General features: G+C 32.5%; 1 pseudogene; it reads right to left on the reverse strand.

Annotated features, from left to right (window-relative positions):
* Positions 1 to 1,646: 1,646 nt before the first annotated feature.
* Positions 1,647 to 1,765, reverse strand: LOC118614769 (annotated as a pseudogene).
* Between the last annotated feature and the right edge of the window lie 13,774 nt (positions 1,766 to 15,539).

Raw genomic sequence — 15,539 nt, forward strand, 5'->3', positions numbered from 1 at the left:
TCATACTGTTATTTCCAAATCCAGTTCAATATTCCAGGGCTCATTCTAAGTGCTCTCACTCCATTTTGGTAATTCTCTTCTCCCATGGTGGGAAACTTGTCTCCCAGTATATTTACTCAGTCTTAGAATACACAGTAGTCTTAACCAAAAAGTCAAAGTTAACCTTATCAATATGGAATAAATTTACATCCTTTGTCCCTAATATAATGCACTAAGAAGAATTTTTAAAATTTCTAACTCTAATACTTCTGGATTTATTTATTATAATTATAATTATTATAATTATTTTATAATTATTTACTATAATTTATTATAATTATTTATTATAATTTTTATTAGTGTACAACAATCAAACAAAATATTCATAATCATAATGAAATGTTGGTAAATAACTATTAAATATAAAAAGTATAGTTTTATTGAAAAAAATCTCTGTTAATTAAATGGATTGGACTTTTAAAAATTATAGCATGTACTCATAATTGAATGCTAACTATTATAAAGATTAGAAAAACCATAATTGAGAGGTCTTTTTTACAAACTAACTGCCATGAACTCTTCTAAAACGGTATATTCAAAGACAAAGAAAGATAGCAGAACTATTTCAGAGTAGAGACTAAAAAGTTATGGAGACTAAATAAAATGATATTGAATAATAGAAGACCAAGTGATAGTTGGGATTGGAGAAGAGAATATTTACATATTTACTTATTCTTAAAGTATCATTCTATAAATTACTTAAGTTCAAAAGAAAAAGTCAAATTTACATAGTGGAAAAACCTGGTAGACATGAACTAAGCGATCAAAACAATACATAATCTGGGATTTCCTTTTGCCATAGAGGATATTATTGATAAAATTAGTGAAACCTGATTGATATTGGCAGATTAAAGTAAAGTATTGTACACATTAATTTCCTGATTTTGTAAATTTCTCCTGATTTTTATGATTTTACCTTGGTTATAAAAGAGAATGTCAGTATTTTAAAAAAAAAACACACAAAGAAATCAGAAATAATTGCCTATTTTAAGGGACTACTTGAGAGAAAATGAACCTCATGTCTTCAATTTAACTCAGCGAACTGAGAAAATAAAAGGCATGTATGAGAATATATATAATTGAAAATATGTAAATATATACATCTGTTCTCTAACCTTTTGATATACTTCCAAGGTTATTCCTTTTTGACTGGTTTCCCTACTATAGTTCTGACTCCTTATTCTTGAATAATTTTACATCCATAAAACACTGTCTATGATAATCAGTTTTAGACTTTTTCAAGTAGAATCAGAGGTAAACACATTTTTCAAGCAATCTGTATGTGGGAATTCTCTAGATTTTTAAGATTTTTTTGCTAATGTTTTTTGATTCTTATTCACATTTAATCAAATAACATATTTTCATTGACTCATTTTCAAAATGCTCCATATTTATAGAAACAATTCTTTAATTCATATTTTATCCATTAATGAAATATTAATTTAACCATGTAGAGAACAATTCTTCTGCATAGCCAACTAGTGATGGCTTCTCTAGATAAATACTTTCTTTTTTGTTTTTTCTTTTAGGCTAAGCAATCCTTGGTCGACCTCACAGATTGCAAGGACCTTGTCAGTTTACAATCCCTTATTTTTTTTTATTTTTTACTCCTACAGCACCTGGTCTTCCTAGGCGGTCTCCCATCCAAGTTCTAACCAGGCCCTACCCTGCTTAGCTTCCGAGGTCAGACAGGATCGGGCTTGTTCAGGGTAGCATTGCTGTAAACTCTAGATAAATACTTTTGAAAGGAGGTCCCTAGGGAGATTATTAATTACAGTACTTTTAAAATTAAATTGAGATGGAGTAAGGTGCAGTGCTACATTGCTCTTCCCATCACCCCGAACCAAGTGTTAATACCAGTGAACAACATCAGTTATTCAAATGTAATAGACAGACTGTTGTGAACTATACTAATTAGGATATCTGACACTAACTGATTAAAAGAAAGTCATAATTGACTCATTAATCTGCTCAAAAAAAAATGTACCAAGTAGTTTTCTAAGTGCTTGGAATATATCAGATAGCAAATTCCCTCTCCATTATAAAGCCTATATTCAGATGCAACAAATGGGGAATGGGAGACACTGATACCCAGGAAAAAATAAGCCAAGTAAATAAGTAAATTATATTGCAGGTTAGAAAGTGAAAATTCTGTAGACAAAAAGAAAAAGAACACAATGGTGGAGGTATAAGGGTGAGGAGCTGAGTGAGATTTGAAGAGGGTGAGGGAATTGATGTTCTAGACAAAGAGAACATAGCACAATGCCCCCAAGGCAGGACCAGGTGTGGTGTGTTTGAGGAACAGCAAGATGGCCAGTATGGGTGGAGATTAATCAGTAGGGAAAGAGTCAAAGTAGATTCAGAAAGGTGAGGAGAGTGGTGGTGGCGGCGGTGGTGGTGGTGGTGGTGGTGGTGGTTTCTGGTTAGTCTATTTATAGACTATTTAATAGATTATTTTAAGTAGTTCAGCATTTACCCTGAGAAAGATAAGGAGCCTTAGGAGAATTTTCCTAATCTGATTTAAAATGTAAAAGGTTACCCTAGTTATCTTGTTGAAAATAGATACTTGAGAGTGATAAAGGGAGTTAGGAGGCTGAGGCAGGATTCTAAGCATGAGATAGATAATGGCAACTCTGACCAGGGTGATAATAATGGACATAGGTATATTTTTAAAGTGATGCAAATAGGATCTCCCAAAGAATTGGATGTGAGATATGAGAGAAAGAGAGGAATTAATGATGATCTCAAAAGTTTGGTCAGAAGAGCTGAAAATTGGTGATTTTGCCATTGACTTTTTTTTCATGTGACAGTGGAAACCTAGAATCCATATTGGTAATCTATGGAGTTTCCTTATTTACATTCTGTAATGGCTAAAGATACATAGGTTAAGAAAGTTTCACTGAAAGATTTTAATGCCTATTTCAGATTGCGTTTTTTATTTTCTTTATGGAGTGGGCTGTGCACAAAGAATTAGAGCTGAGTTCGAATCTGAATTAGAACCAATCCCCAGAAATACTTCATTCAGACTTACATAGCAGTCCATCTTGTCTTATTTCCTAATTGGCTGTTAACACTGGTTCTCCAAAAAATTTTTTCTGGCATCTAAATCAAGTTCTTGGTTTGGTTGTCAACATAATGAATGTTCTTTGTTTTGATCATAAAAGCTATTACAAAATAATTACAATAATTTACTTTTGTTCAATGAAAAGTCTCTTTAACCTACCCATGGCATTTTTATTTTTATCAACTGACATTTTGTGGTTACTGTTTGAGTAGTTGTTTCTCTGTGTATTTGTAAATTGAAATAATTAATAGGTCATGAACTATATTGATGATTCTTCTCTCTTTTTATCCATACTTGAAGATTTTCACTTTTTTTTCAGTATTCTCTCTATAATACCAGACTCATGGGACTGACTTTTCCAGAATAATCTTAATTTCATATAAAGCTTTAAAACATACAATGAAACTCATATACCAGCAATTGCAGTCATATTCAAGATCCCTCAAACCTTATTGCCTTCTAATCTAGTTGCTTGGCACAAAACTTCAAAGTCATCCATTACTCTGTTGGCATCCTTATCCACTAACCAAGTCTATTTTCTTCTTTATTCTAATATCTGTTAACTACAGTCTCCTCTCAATGTGCACCAGCCCCGCTTTAACTCACTCTTACTATTGCTATCTGTTTATAGTTATCTCGACATTCTAGGAATCACAGACATCATCTGTAAGGGCTCATTTGTTTGGCAAAACCAATTACTCTCTGATTATGAAAACTAATGACACTTAGCTAAAACTAGTAGAAAAAGCTCTGCAAATAAAGCAAAAGAATTATCTTCAATGGATGTCAAGATTATTATTTTCTGAATGATGATGGATTATTATTATTTTATTTTTCTTACTCATAGGAGCCCTGGGACCTAATAAAGAAGCGATATTAGAGAGAGGCCTCTGATTTGAGTAGAAACAAGTTCCAGAAACACGGCAGAATGTTGGGGGAACCGCTGTGACAGGGCAAGGTTAACGGACACAAGGGCAAGCACTATCTGATAAGCAATTAAAAATTGTATATTTTGTTTTCCTAAAGATTTCTTTAAATATTGATTAAAAACTAGTAGCAGTGATATTTGGAAAAAGCATGGACAAGAGAACAGAGGTGATCCTAAGGAGGTAGGATGGGTAGTTTGAAAAATAATCAAAACATGTAAACATCCCCTGGAGAGTTTCAGAAATTTTAGGCATGGGGACTGAATTCTTTGGAAGACTACAGGTAAAGGCTCAATTAAAATCTTTGAGTATTAAAAGGAAAGTTGATTTTAAATGTGTGGAAATTTCGTGCCCGCTTAGGATGCCTATTCTGCTTTCCATGTTGTTCTTTATTCTCCTTCTGAGTTATTTTTCAAATAAACCATATTTTCTCACTAAACTCTTTCATTAAATCCACATTATCTTCCACACAAAGTCAAGACTCCTTGCTTGTCCTTTTTCTCTTAGTTTCCTAATATACATTCTTCTGTATCTTTAGGTAACTTCTATTTTACTCATACTACTTCCAAGGTCCCAAGCGTGTCGTATTTTCATTTGCCTCAAAGCCTTTGCACCAGTTGTATCTGGGACTGAAGTATTCCCTCCCTTATCTGCATGACCACTATCGATGTATTTTCAGATTTAGCCCAGGACAGAGTTTTCTTGATCCCCTTTATGTCTAGTTAGGAGATGCTTATCCATGCTCTCAAGGTACCCATATAGACTGCTATCAAAATCTACATTACATTCTGTTACGGTTGTTGATTTTCTTGTTTATGGTGTCTTGTTCATCTATAAATTTATACCATCTATCTAGAGACTAGCATCTCCTGAATGTTCAGTAGATATTTGAATAGACAAATTAAAGTAGTCGGGGAGCCAGAGGACATTTTTAAAAAATACTCTTATACTTTTAATATAAAAATAAAATGTATGGTATAGGTCATTCATAAATAAAGTGTGATTTGATTTTTGTTTGATCATTTCAGCACTTTTAGTATGTACACAGATGTGTGTATAAATAAAAATATTTGCTGATGTTTGTAAAATGTAATCATATTATAATATTCTGTGTCCTGCTTTTCTTACATATAAAAGAGCATAAATTAAGTCAGTACACAGAAAGTGACATTATTTTTTAACAGTTGCAAAGTATTCCATTGAATGGATATTCTAAATTTTATTAACAACTTTCTCCTCTTATTGGACACATGCTTGCTTCAAAAATTCACTATTCTAAATAATTACATATTAATATTGGCATACTTATTCACTTGTTTCCTTATTATTTATTCCTATAAGTGAATTCTTAAATATTTTGGACTTAAGAATTAAACTATAAACACATGGGAGAAAGTCTGCACTGAGTATATTTTGTACCCAATTCTTATTACGGTTATGAAAGGCTGAGGTTTTCCGCAAGTAACTCAATGTGATGTTCCTTGTTTTCGCAAACAGCTGCTTTCAAAAAGGGAAGAACATTGCACTCCTAAAAAAAAAATCCATGTATGAAAACATTCATCTCTATGCTGACAAAATATAAATCAGTTTTACAAGGATGAACATGTTGCTCACATACTACTTTTGGAATTCAATAGGAAAAATAAGTTTGGTTGTCACCTCACATTAAATTTTTTATCTAGAGATAATACGAGAAAAGTTTCTTTATATCATAAATAAATGATAACATTCTTACACTAGGAGCATTAACAATAAGAAAGATACAAATATCTCAGAATCCCACCAAATTATATTTGCCCATTTGTACAGGCACTTTTTTAAGGACTTAAGTTTTGCTTGGAATTCAGGTGTTTTCCTCGTTTCAACTTCTTTATCCTAAATGTAAATTTCTAGTCTCTGGGACTGTGTTCTTCATGATGGAAAGTCACTGTGCGATTTCCTCTCTCTTACTCTGTGTTTCTGGGATCTTTTAAAAAAAAGAGTTCAAAGAGTTTTCTAACTCTGAGATAAGGTATGCTTAAATGGAAAGGAAAATGGGCATAGAGTCAAAATGTCAGTTTCAATCTTATTCTTCTATGTTAGAAACAATGTGGGGTAAGCCATTTAACTTATTTAAGGATCAGCAATCTTATCTGGAAGATGAAGAAAGTATTAATTACTCCACAAGGTAGCTGGCAAGATTAAATGAGGCAGCATGCCAGAAAATGTACAGCACGTTACCGGAGTAAAGATTGGGACATCTCCAATAGGAGGCAAGACTGGCTCGACTTTCCCAAAAAGCCTTCGTTTTCTTCTCTTCTTTACGTGTCAAACTCGGTATCTACTATTCCTCTTTTTCCCTGGGAATATGTTGTCCTTCCTCATGTTCAGTATCTAAATTTTAAGTGGCTTTTACTTATTTTTTAAATAAAAGGTCTAATTCTTTTCAATTTTGATACCCATTTTCCAGACCTGATGATTTTTCAAGAAGTAAAAAAACCACTGCAATGTCCGTTTTCTCTTCTGACTACCCTATCCTGTAACTCACTCATACTGGCAGTCTTGCTTTCTAGTGCATGCATAACACTGGCATCTTTTGACCAACCAAAGGAAGTGCCCTCTTTCCTGCAATCTCTTCTGATGGCTACAACTGTACTCCGCTCCTTCCTCATATCCTACATTTCTGTTTTAATTCTCAAGGGAACACTTGCTCTGTCTCTCTTATTTGGTCAGCCCACTGTTTCCCCCACTGTAGTCATTCTTACTCCTTCACTATTTATTGAACCTAATTTTAAAATGACTTACTTTTATATTCTGCTTTTTGATCTTTTTAACTTTAAATTATATATGCCTGGATTTAAAATGGATAGAAAATTGAACTTATTGTGTGCAACTTGGCCATGAAATAATCCAGCTGGAAAAACCAAAGCATCTAGCTCAAAAGACACTTTGGAAATGTAATGAATCTCCAAAATTTGGGAGCGTCTCAGGGGGGCAACTTCTAATTTAATAAGATCTTCAGCTAAACATTTTTTCATTTTCTGTCATTTTATTACTTATTTATTCATATAACTATTTGATGAACTGAAATTTATTTTGAACCCCCAAGTAGAGTATCTAGAGCAAAGTTAATAGGTTCTCCTTTTTTAAAAATCCTCTCATATGAGTTTGCGTATAAGTCTTATGACATTGTTCGTAATTGTCTAATTACTAAATTAGATAGTAAATTCTTTGAGGGCAGGGATCATATTTATTTTATTCCTTTCACTTATCACAGTTTCTGCCATGCATTAAGTTATATTAACTAAGTAAGAGAATGACTGAACTAAGATCCATTAAATAAACATTTTTTTTTCTTGGCACACTCAGACATTATCTTAGATCAAGACTCAAATGAGAGATTGAATAAAAAAATCCTTTAAACGAAAGACTTTGAAACTAAAATATATTCATTTATTCAGTAAACATATTTTTATTTCGTGCATAAAATTATGTACCAAGGTAAAAAGTCACATTTGATTTGACAGTTTTCGAAAGGGGTTCACATAAGAGAAAAAGCAAAATTTTGTAGAACTACTTTTCTAAATTAAAAACACAGGTAAACAGGGAAAAGATTCTAAAATGTAATGTTCTCATGTACTGAGAACTAAGATTCAGAGTGTTGTGGAGCTAACTATAAGCCTCAAATATGTATGTAAATTTAAAAGGTGAATTTTTTTTTTTTTTTTTTTTTTAGGATGCAAATAAATTGATCTTCCAAGTACTGTAGCAGAAGAGCAGGACTGATGCTTCTCCTTCCTCCTTTTATGAGTTCAGACTGTCAGGTCCAGAATTCAAGCTCATGATTATGGTGATTCCATTCATTGCTCACAAAACGGCTAAATCCATAAATCCTTTCTTGTTTCTGGGTGGTGCCATTGGAGCTATATACGCATGCGCTATGGCAATAGAGGACTGAAATCAACACAACTATGTAGAGGTTTTCTTCTGCTCTAGGTTGCTGGTTCTCTCTATTCATTTGTCTGATGATAAGTTAAACATTACCTTCCTTGTCCTCAATTTCTAAAATGACACAAGTTGAACTTTTTAATATTTCTTCAAGGCATGTATTATCTCACCTTCAGAAACCACTAACCCTTGACTCTCCTTTCAGTCAAACTTTTACTGTATCTGTTCCTGGAAATTGCAGTGGCCAGTAAAGGGTAAAGGAAGAACTTGTCATCTCTAGCATTTCTTCAGAATGTTTTCACAGGGACTAGAAGTCATTTACACTGTGATCTCTTTAAAAAATAAAAAGAGTGAGATAGAAAATATGGGAAGTAGCCCTTTCTTGGTAGAATTGTAGTGTAATTGTTCCCAGAATTAGTAAAAATGATGAATTCTTAGAAATGATGGAGAAGTGCTGAGTGGGTGACATTATAGTTGACATTGTAGTTGGAGTTTGCTCTGCTCCTATTTCTCATCTAGTTGATCTCCCATGGCTGCAATCACTGCTGGGGAAAAAACAATAAAAGACACAATGGAGCAGATAAGAACCATTTTAAAGAATTGTCTCAGTCCTCACCAGGGCTCCCAGTTCTGTCATTCGGCTCACTTTACCACAATCTGTGCTATGTCACTTATTCATATTTCACGGAAAAAAAAAATTAAAAATCACGTCACTGAAACTCTTTTCACCAAATCGATTATTAACCTATACATAACAAATCCCCAAAACTCTTTTCAGTCCTCATTTGATGTGTCACTATAATTAGACACATGGACTGGTTTCTATTTTTGTTTCTAATATCTTCTTCATGAGTATAGAACCCCACTCTCCAGGATTTTCTCATATACATATGAGCATTCCATCTCTGTCTCTTTTGAAAACTTTGTTCCTCTATATAAGCATTTCATTTTGGAGTTTCTTGAATGTTCATCATCACCCATGTTCTCGTGGTAAATGATCTCTTTGAGTTCTCGGTCTTCAGTTGCCATTTTCATACTCCCAAACTTACATCTCCAGTCTAAATTTCTCCTTCATGAGTCCAAATTGCTTGTATATTGTTTACACATTGCCTCCTCTTGCATGTCTCAGAGACTTCACACATCACATGCTCAATTTTAACTCACTGCCTTTCATTACAAATCTGCCCTTCCTCCAGTGTTCTTTGCCCCAGTCAATGATAACACTATCAATTGTTCAATCCATAATCTTCAGTTCTCTCACCCTTCATCATTAATCATTAAACTCTATCTTTTAGGCTACCAACATTTATTTTGTCCATTTCCACTTTTCATCTTTTATTCTTGGATCTCAAATAGGTGTAATTGAATTAATAATAATTCTTGGGCTATGGCATTATTGTCATTACTAATACATGCATGTAATTTAATTAATTAATTAATTAATTAATTAAGCTAGTCCGTCATTTCTATGAATAAACACTGATGAACCCACCACTACAGTCCATCATTCATACCATATGTCATTTCCTACTAAACACTATAAGAGCCTCCTATCTATCATTCTTACATCTACTTTTGCCCTTTTGCAAGATCTTTTTGTAAAATATCCACAGTAACAGTAAAAACAGAAATTTTTACAAAGAAATATTACTAACCAAAATATCAGACAGAAAAAGTTGAGAACCATATGATTTCACTCATGTGAGACATAAAACTGAAAACAACAAATGAACAAGACAAACAAAGAGAAACTCATAGACACAGACAACAGTTTAGCGGTAACCAGAGGGAAAATGGGTGAGGGATAGATAAGGGTAAAGGGGTCAAATATATGGTGACAGAAGGAAATTTAACTTTGGGTGGTGAATACACAATGCAATAAATATATGACATATTATTGAATTGTACAGTTGAATCCTACATGATTTTATTAACCACTGTCACTTCATAGATTTAATTTTAAAAAACCCAGAAATTTGATCGTATTACTAGCCTTTTTGTTACCATGCAAAATCTTCTTAGTGACCGTAAAGAAAAATTCTTAACATGGATTTAATTGTTCTGTGACATCTATCTCTGCCCTGCCTCTGAACCCAACACATGACAATCTCATCCTCAGTTTCTATGTTGCAACCATACTGGATTTGTTGCTTCTTCAGTGCACCAGTCTATTTCCTACCTTGTAGAGTGCAAACATGCTTTCCCTTCTGCCTGGACAATCTTCTACTCTCTCGTTGTAGCTTTCTAACTTATCCTTCAGAGCTCAACTTAAAGGACCGTTTCTCCTGGATGTCATATAAATCCTCCAGAATTGGTTGCAGGAGGTTAAATCCACTTGCCGTGTTCTTTCCCTCTGTATTATGTAGAGTACTATATTAGTTTACGTTTATGTCTATCATTCCTCCTAGACTATATGTTCAATGAGATTAGAAACCTTGAATAAATTAACTCATAATGTATTCCAAGAGAATAAGAGTACTTGATGTGAGCGGACATTTAAATATATTTATTAAATGCAAAAATATAAAATATGAAGTAGAAACCATATTGTATTATGTTCGGTTGGGTGAGAGAAAAAGAAAATAGTAAATATAAACTTCTTTTTAAAAAGAACTCTTAAAAAGAGAAAAGCTGGAGTTGTAAGTCTAAACTAAGAACATTGGGAAATTCAAATATTAAATACTGAGGATGTCAAGTACTGAATGAACTCTAAGCTACCAGAGATAAAACCAGAGCTCAGATTTAGAGCAAATAATTTATATTATAGGAGATGTAAAGAAAGAGCAAAAGGAGATTGTGAACAATGAGAAAGAAATGTGACATTATCCATACATGTATTGGATAGCCTCTATGTACATAAAGTGTGGTTATATTTGACTAGCTTAAGAGCAAATGAAAGGCAAACGAATGATAATTTTCAGAAGGATCATAAATGTGTAGGGAAATTTATAATGTTACATGATGGAGAAAAACAATTTACACTCATAACAGAGTAAATGAGAACAGCCCTAAACCATAATATTGTGACATTAGATTACTTAGCTGTAGCAATTGTTGGAGTAAAGAGAAAGATATCAAGTCTCTAGCTGATGGTAAAACCATATGAAAACAATACATTGCTTCTGTCTCATAAATATTTATTGGAAAGCAGAACCCCCAGTCTTGAAGCACTCATTGATTTGGGAAGATAATCAAGATGTAAGTGAAGCATAAGTAGATTGTCCGGAACAAATTACTGAAACTGGTACATGACAAAGACTGTCTGTCACAAGGTATGAACAAAGGAGAAGTCCAATTACAAGAACTGGGCAACGAAATCAAGGTATTGTGAAATCAAAGCGAACTGTTAGTCAATAAACAGCCCGCAACAAACTATTGGACACAACCAGAATGAACCATATTATGCCAACATCCACACTTTATATGTTCAGTGTAAATGATGAATTTGCAAAGGTGTAACTGAAACTTATACTCAAAATGTTAGAATATTAAGAGGAAATAATCTGAGAAAAAGAATAATGTTGAGTTAATTAAGGCCAAAGAGTCAGAAGACATTGCACTCTAGGGATTTGAGAGGAAAAAAAATCAGATATGAGGATGGAAGAACTTTCCAGAAAGGCTGAAAAATAACATTTGAAGAATTTGGATCCAAGGGAGTCCTGGCACTCTATCAGAAAGGATAATTTGGTCTAGATGGCCATTCTCCATGAACTGCAACATAAAACTAGACAATCGATATGACTTTATTCAGTGATTGGTAGAGCCTTAAAAAGGGGGAAATCAAACTTGAGCTTGCTCAGTATTACAAAGAGACCATATCTTAGGCAAATTAGGAATAGGACACAGATATACTTTATAGGTGGATAATGGAATAATGAGTAAGAAAAAGGCATGGGTTCATTCCAAGATTTATATAATAATATTATAAACCTGAAATTTATAAGATTTTAAACACAGAAATAAACTTATTTTATTTTAAAAACACTAGGTGATTCTGACAAAGCTAATGAATTCATTTAGAGAAGGAATACAATAGGAACCTGAGTACAATGACTTTATTCACAAGCCCAAAATCTGTTCCAAAATTCAACATGAGTTTCAAAACCTGGCACCATCCTCCTTCTCTATTCCTCTCCCTTCTTCTATTTGCCATGCTCAAGCCAATGAAAAAGTCAGATTTTCTACCAGATTATCTTCTAACTTCCATGTCCACTCAAATTTTTCACATCTTCAGTTTCCCCCAAATCTGGCTTTCACTGGAGGGTTTGTCCTCTACCATGTATTATAAACCTGAAATATGAGACTTATGCTAGACTTCTCTCTTTCCTTCATTCACTTGCTCACTATAATGTTCACTATAATGTTCTAAACAGTTTTATTGAGGTGTAATTGGTATACACTAGGCTGTATACACTTAAAATATTCAATTTTTTAGTTTCGATATATGTGTATACTTGAGAAACCATTGACACAATCAAGACAATGAACAAACCAAGTGCTCCCAAAAGTTTCATCATAATTATCCCCATTGTAATCCCTCCTATCCACCCCTCCCAATCTATTCTTAAGCAGCCACTGCTTCCAGTAACAAAGTAGTAGATTCATTGCTGTTGTAGCATGTATCAGTAATTTATTTTTTTTTCCACTTAATACTGAGTAGTATTCCACTGCTGTTTACCTGTTCACCAGTTAGAAGGCATTTGGCTTGTTTCCAGTTTTTATCTATTCCAAATAAAACACACAAATGCTCGTGTACCTGTCATTCAATGGACATATGTTATCAATTCTCTTAAGTGAAAACTGAAGAGTTTGCTTACTGTTTTTTAAAAATCTGCCAAATTGATTTTGAAAGTGGTTACATCATTTAAACCTTAATTTAGACTGCTGGAAGTTCCAATGCTGAGAGCTGATTCCTCAGCATTCTTTCCAACATTCGATGTAGTCAGTCTTTGTAATTTATACGTTCTAATAGGTCTCTAGTTGTATATTATTGTGGATTTAATTTACATTTCTTTATGGACAAATGATTTTGAGAATCTTTCTGAGTACTTGTTTGCAGTCCTGTGCATTCTTTGGTGAAGTGTCTATACAAATTTCTTGTTTTTGTTTAGAATAAAGTTGATCGTTTTCTTGTTATTGAATTTTGAAAATTCTTTATAAATTTTGAGAATTGTTTATAAATTTTGAATATAAGCCCTTTATCAGATACATGACTGCCAAGTATTTTCTCCCAGTTTGTGGCTAGTTTTTCATTCCTTTGTGAATTTGAAGAGCAAAAGTTTTAAGTTTTGATTATGTCCAATTTATCAAATTGCTGTTTTATGACTGATGCTTTCGGTATTGTATCTAGGAAATCTTTACCTAACACAAGGTCGCAAAGATTTTTCTCCCTCGTTTTCTATTAAAAGTTTTATTATACTTTTAGTTTTTAGATTTATGTCTGTCATTCATTTTAAGTAATTTTTGCATATAAACAAGAATTGAAATTCGCCTTACTGCATACGAATAACAAATGGTTCCGGTGCCATTTATTTAAAATATTGTATCCTTTGTCAAAAATTAGTTGTTCATATATGTTTCGATTATACTACTACAACAGTGTCTTCATTATGGTAGCTTTATAAAAAATCTTGAAATAGACTAGTGTTAATATTCCAACTCGTTCATTGTTTCAATTTTGTTTTGGTTATTCTATACCCTTTACAATTCCAAATAAATTTTAAAATCAATTTACCAATTTTTATCAAAAATGCCTACTGAAATAATGATTTCAGTTTCATTAAATTTATAAATCAATTTGGGGGGCATTGACATATTAACAATAATGTCTTCTAACCCACGAACACAGTATATCTCTCCAATTTTGTCTTCTTTAATTTCTCTCAGCAATATTGTATAGTTTAAAGGATATAGAACTTTCACATTTTGGTCAGATTTACCCATAAGTATTTTGTATAAGTTGTATACTATTAGAAACAAAATTTATTTTTTCAATTTAATTTCTAATTTTTTGTTGCTTAATTTTTGTATGTTGATCTTGTCTCCTGCAAACTTGCTAAACTCAATTATTAGTTCTAGTAGTTTTTTGTATATTTCATCAGATATTCTACACAGACAATCATGTCATCTGCAATTAAAGACTGTTTTATTCTGTCTTTTCAATATGGGTGCCTTGTATTTATTTTTCTTGCCTGATTACACTGGATAGTATCTCCAGTACAATGTTGAATAGAAACAATGAAAGTGAACATTCTTGTCTTGCTCTTTATTTTTTTCTTTCTTGCTCTTGGCCTTAGGGGGAAAACATTCAGTCTTTTGCTTAATCATACATTAAGTATAATTTTAGCCGTGGATTTTTAATAAGTGCTCTTTACATACCTAGTTTACTGAGAGTTTTTAGTGGGAATTGGTGTTACATTTTGTGAAAGCCTTTTTTACATCAAGTTAATGGAATTATTTTTCTGTTTAAGTGTCTTAATACAATGAATTTGTTAATTGATTTTTGAATGTTAAACTAACCTTATATTCCTGGGATAAACCCTGCTTAGTCATAATATAAATTTCTCCTTAAGTACTATTTCAAAGACAACCCACAAATTTTGATGTGTTGTATTTTATTTTCATTCATTCCTAAATATTTCCTAATTCCCTTTTTGATTTCTTATTTCACTAATGGATTATTAAAAGTAAGCTAATTATTTTCCAAATATTTAAGATTTTCTAGATATATTTCTATTATTGAATTCTAATTTCATTCCATTGTGATTAGAAAAGATATTACAGAAGATATTAAATTTGTTGATAATTTTTATATGTCCAAAAATATTATCTACTTTAGGAAACATTCTGCATACTCTTGAAAAGAATGTATTTTCTGTTGTTATGGATAATATGTTCTATAAATTTTGATCAGGTTAAGTCGATTGGTGGTGGTGTTCAAATGAACCCATTTGACATTATAAAATGATTTTCTTTATCCCTGGAAATATATTTTTTGCTCTGAAATCCACTGTTGTTGATTTTAATATAGTCACTCTGGCTTTCTTTTAATGGGTCTTACTTAGCACAGCATTTTTTCCCCCATCATTTCATTTTTAGTTTATTTGGGGGAGGGGATCTTTATGTTATTTCAGCATCATATAGTTGAATTTTGCTTTTTAATCCAGTCTGCCAATTTCTGCCTTTCGGTTGCGTTTGTAGACTATTTATATTTAAGGTGATTGTAGGTATAATCGGGTTCAAATCCATTATCTTGTTCTTTGTTTTCTATTTGTCTCATCTATTTTTTGTCCTTTATTCCACTCTTTTTGAATTTTTTTGAATAATTGAATATAGTTTATGATTCTGTTTATCTACTTTGTTGGCTTGTTGATTAATGCCATTCTAACAGGTATGAGATGAGATGGTATCTCATTGTGGTTTTGATTTGCCTTTCCTTAATAGCTAGTGATGTTGAGCATCTTTTTATATATTTGTTGGCCATTTGTATGTCCTCTAGGGAGAAGTGTCTTTTTAGGTCCTCTGCCCATTTTTTGATTGAATTGTGTGTGGGGTTTTTGTTGTTATTGAGTAGTATGAGTTCT

Source organism: Rousettus aegyptiacus, unplaced genomic scaffold (assembly GCF_014176215.1).
Source record: "Rousettus aegyptiacus isolate mRouAeg1 unplaced genomic scaffold, mRouAeg1.p scaffold_m13_p_2, whole genome shotgun sequence".
In the NCBI taxonomy this organism is placed as follows: Eukaryota; Metazoa; Chordata; class Mammalia; order Chiroptera; family Pteropodidae; genus Rousettus; species Rousettus aegyptiacus.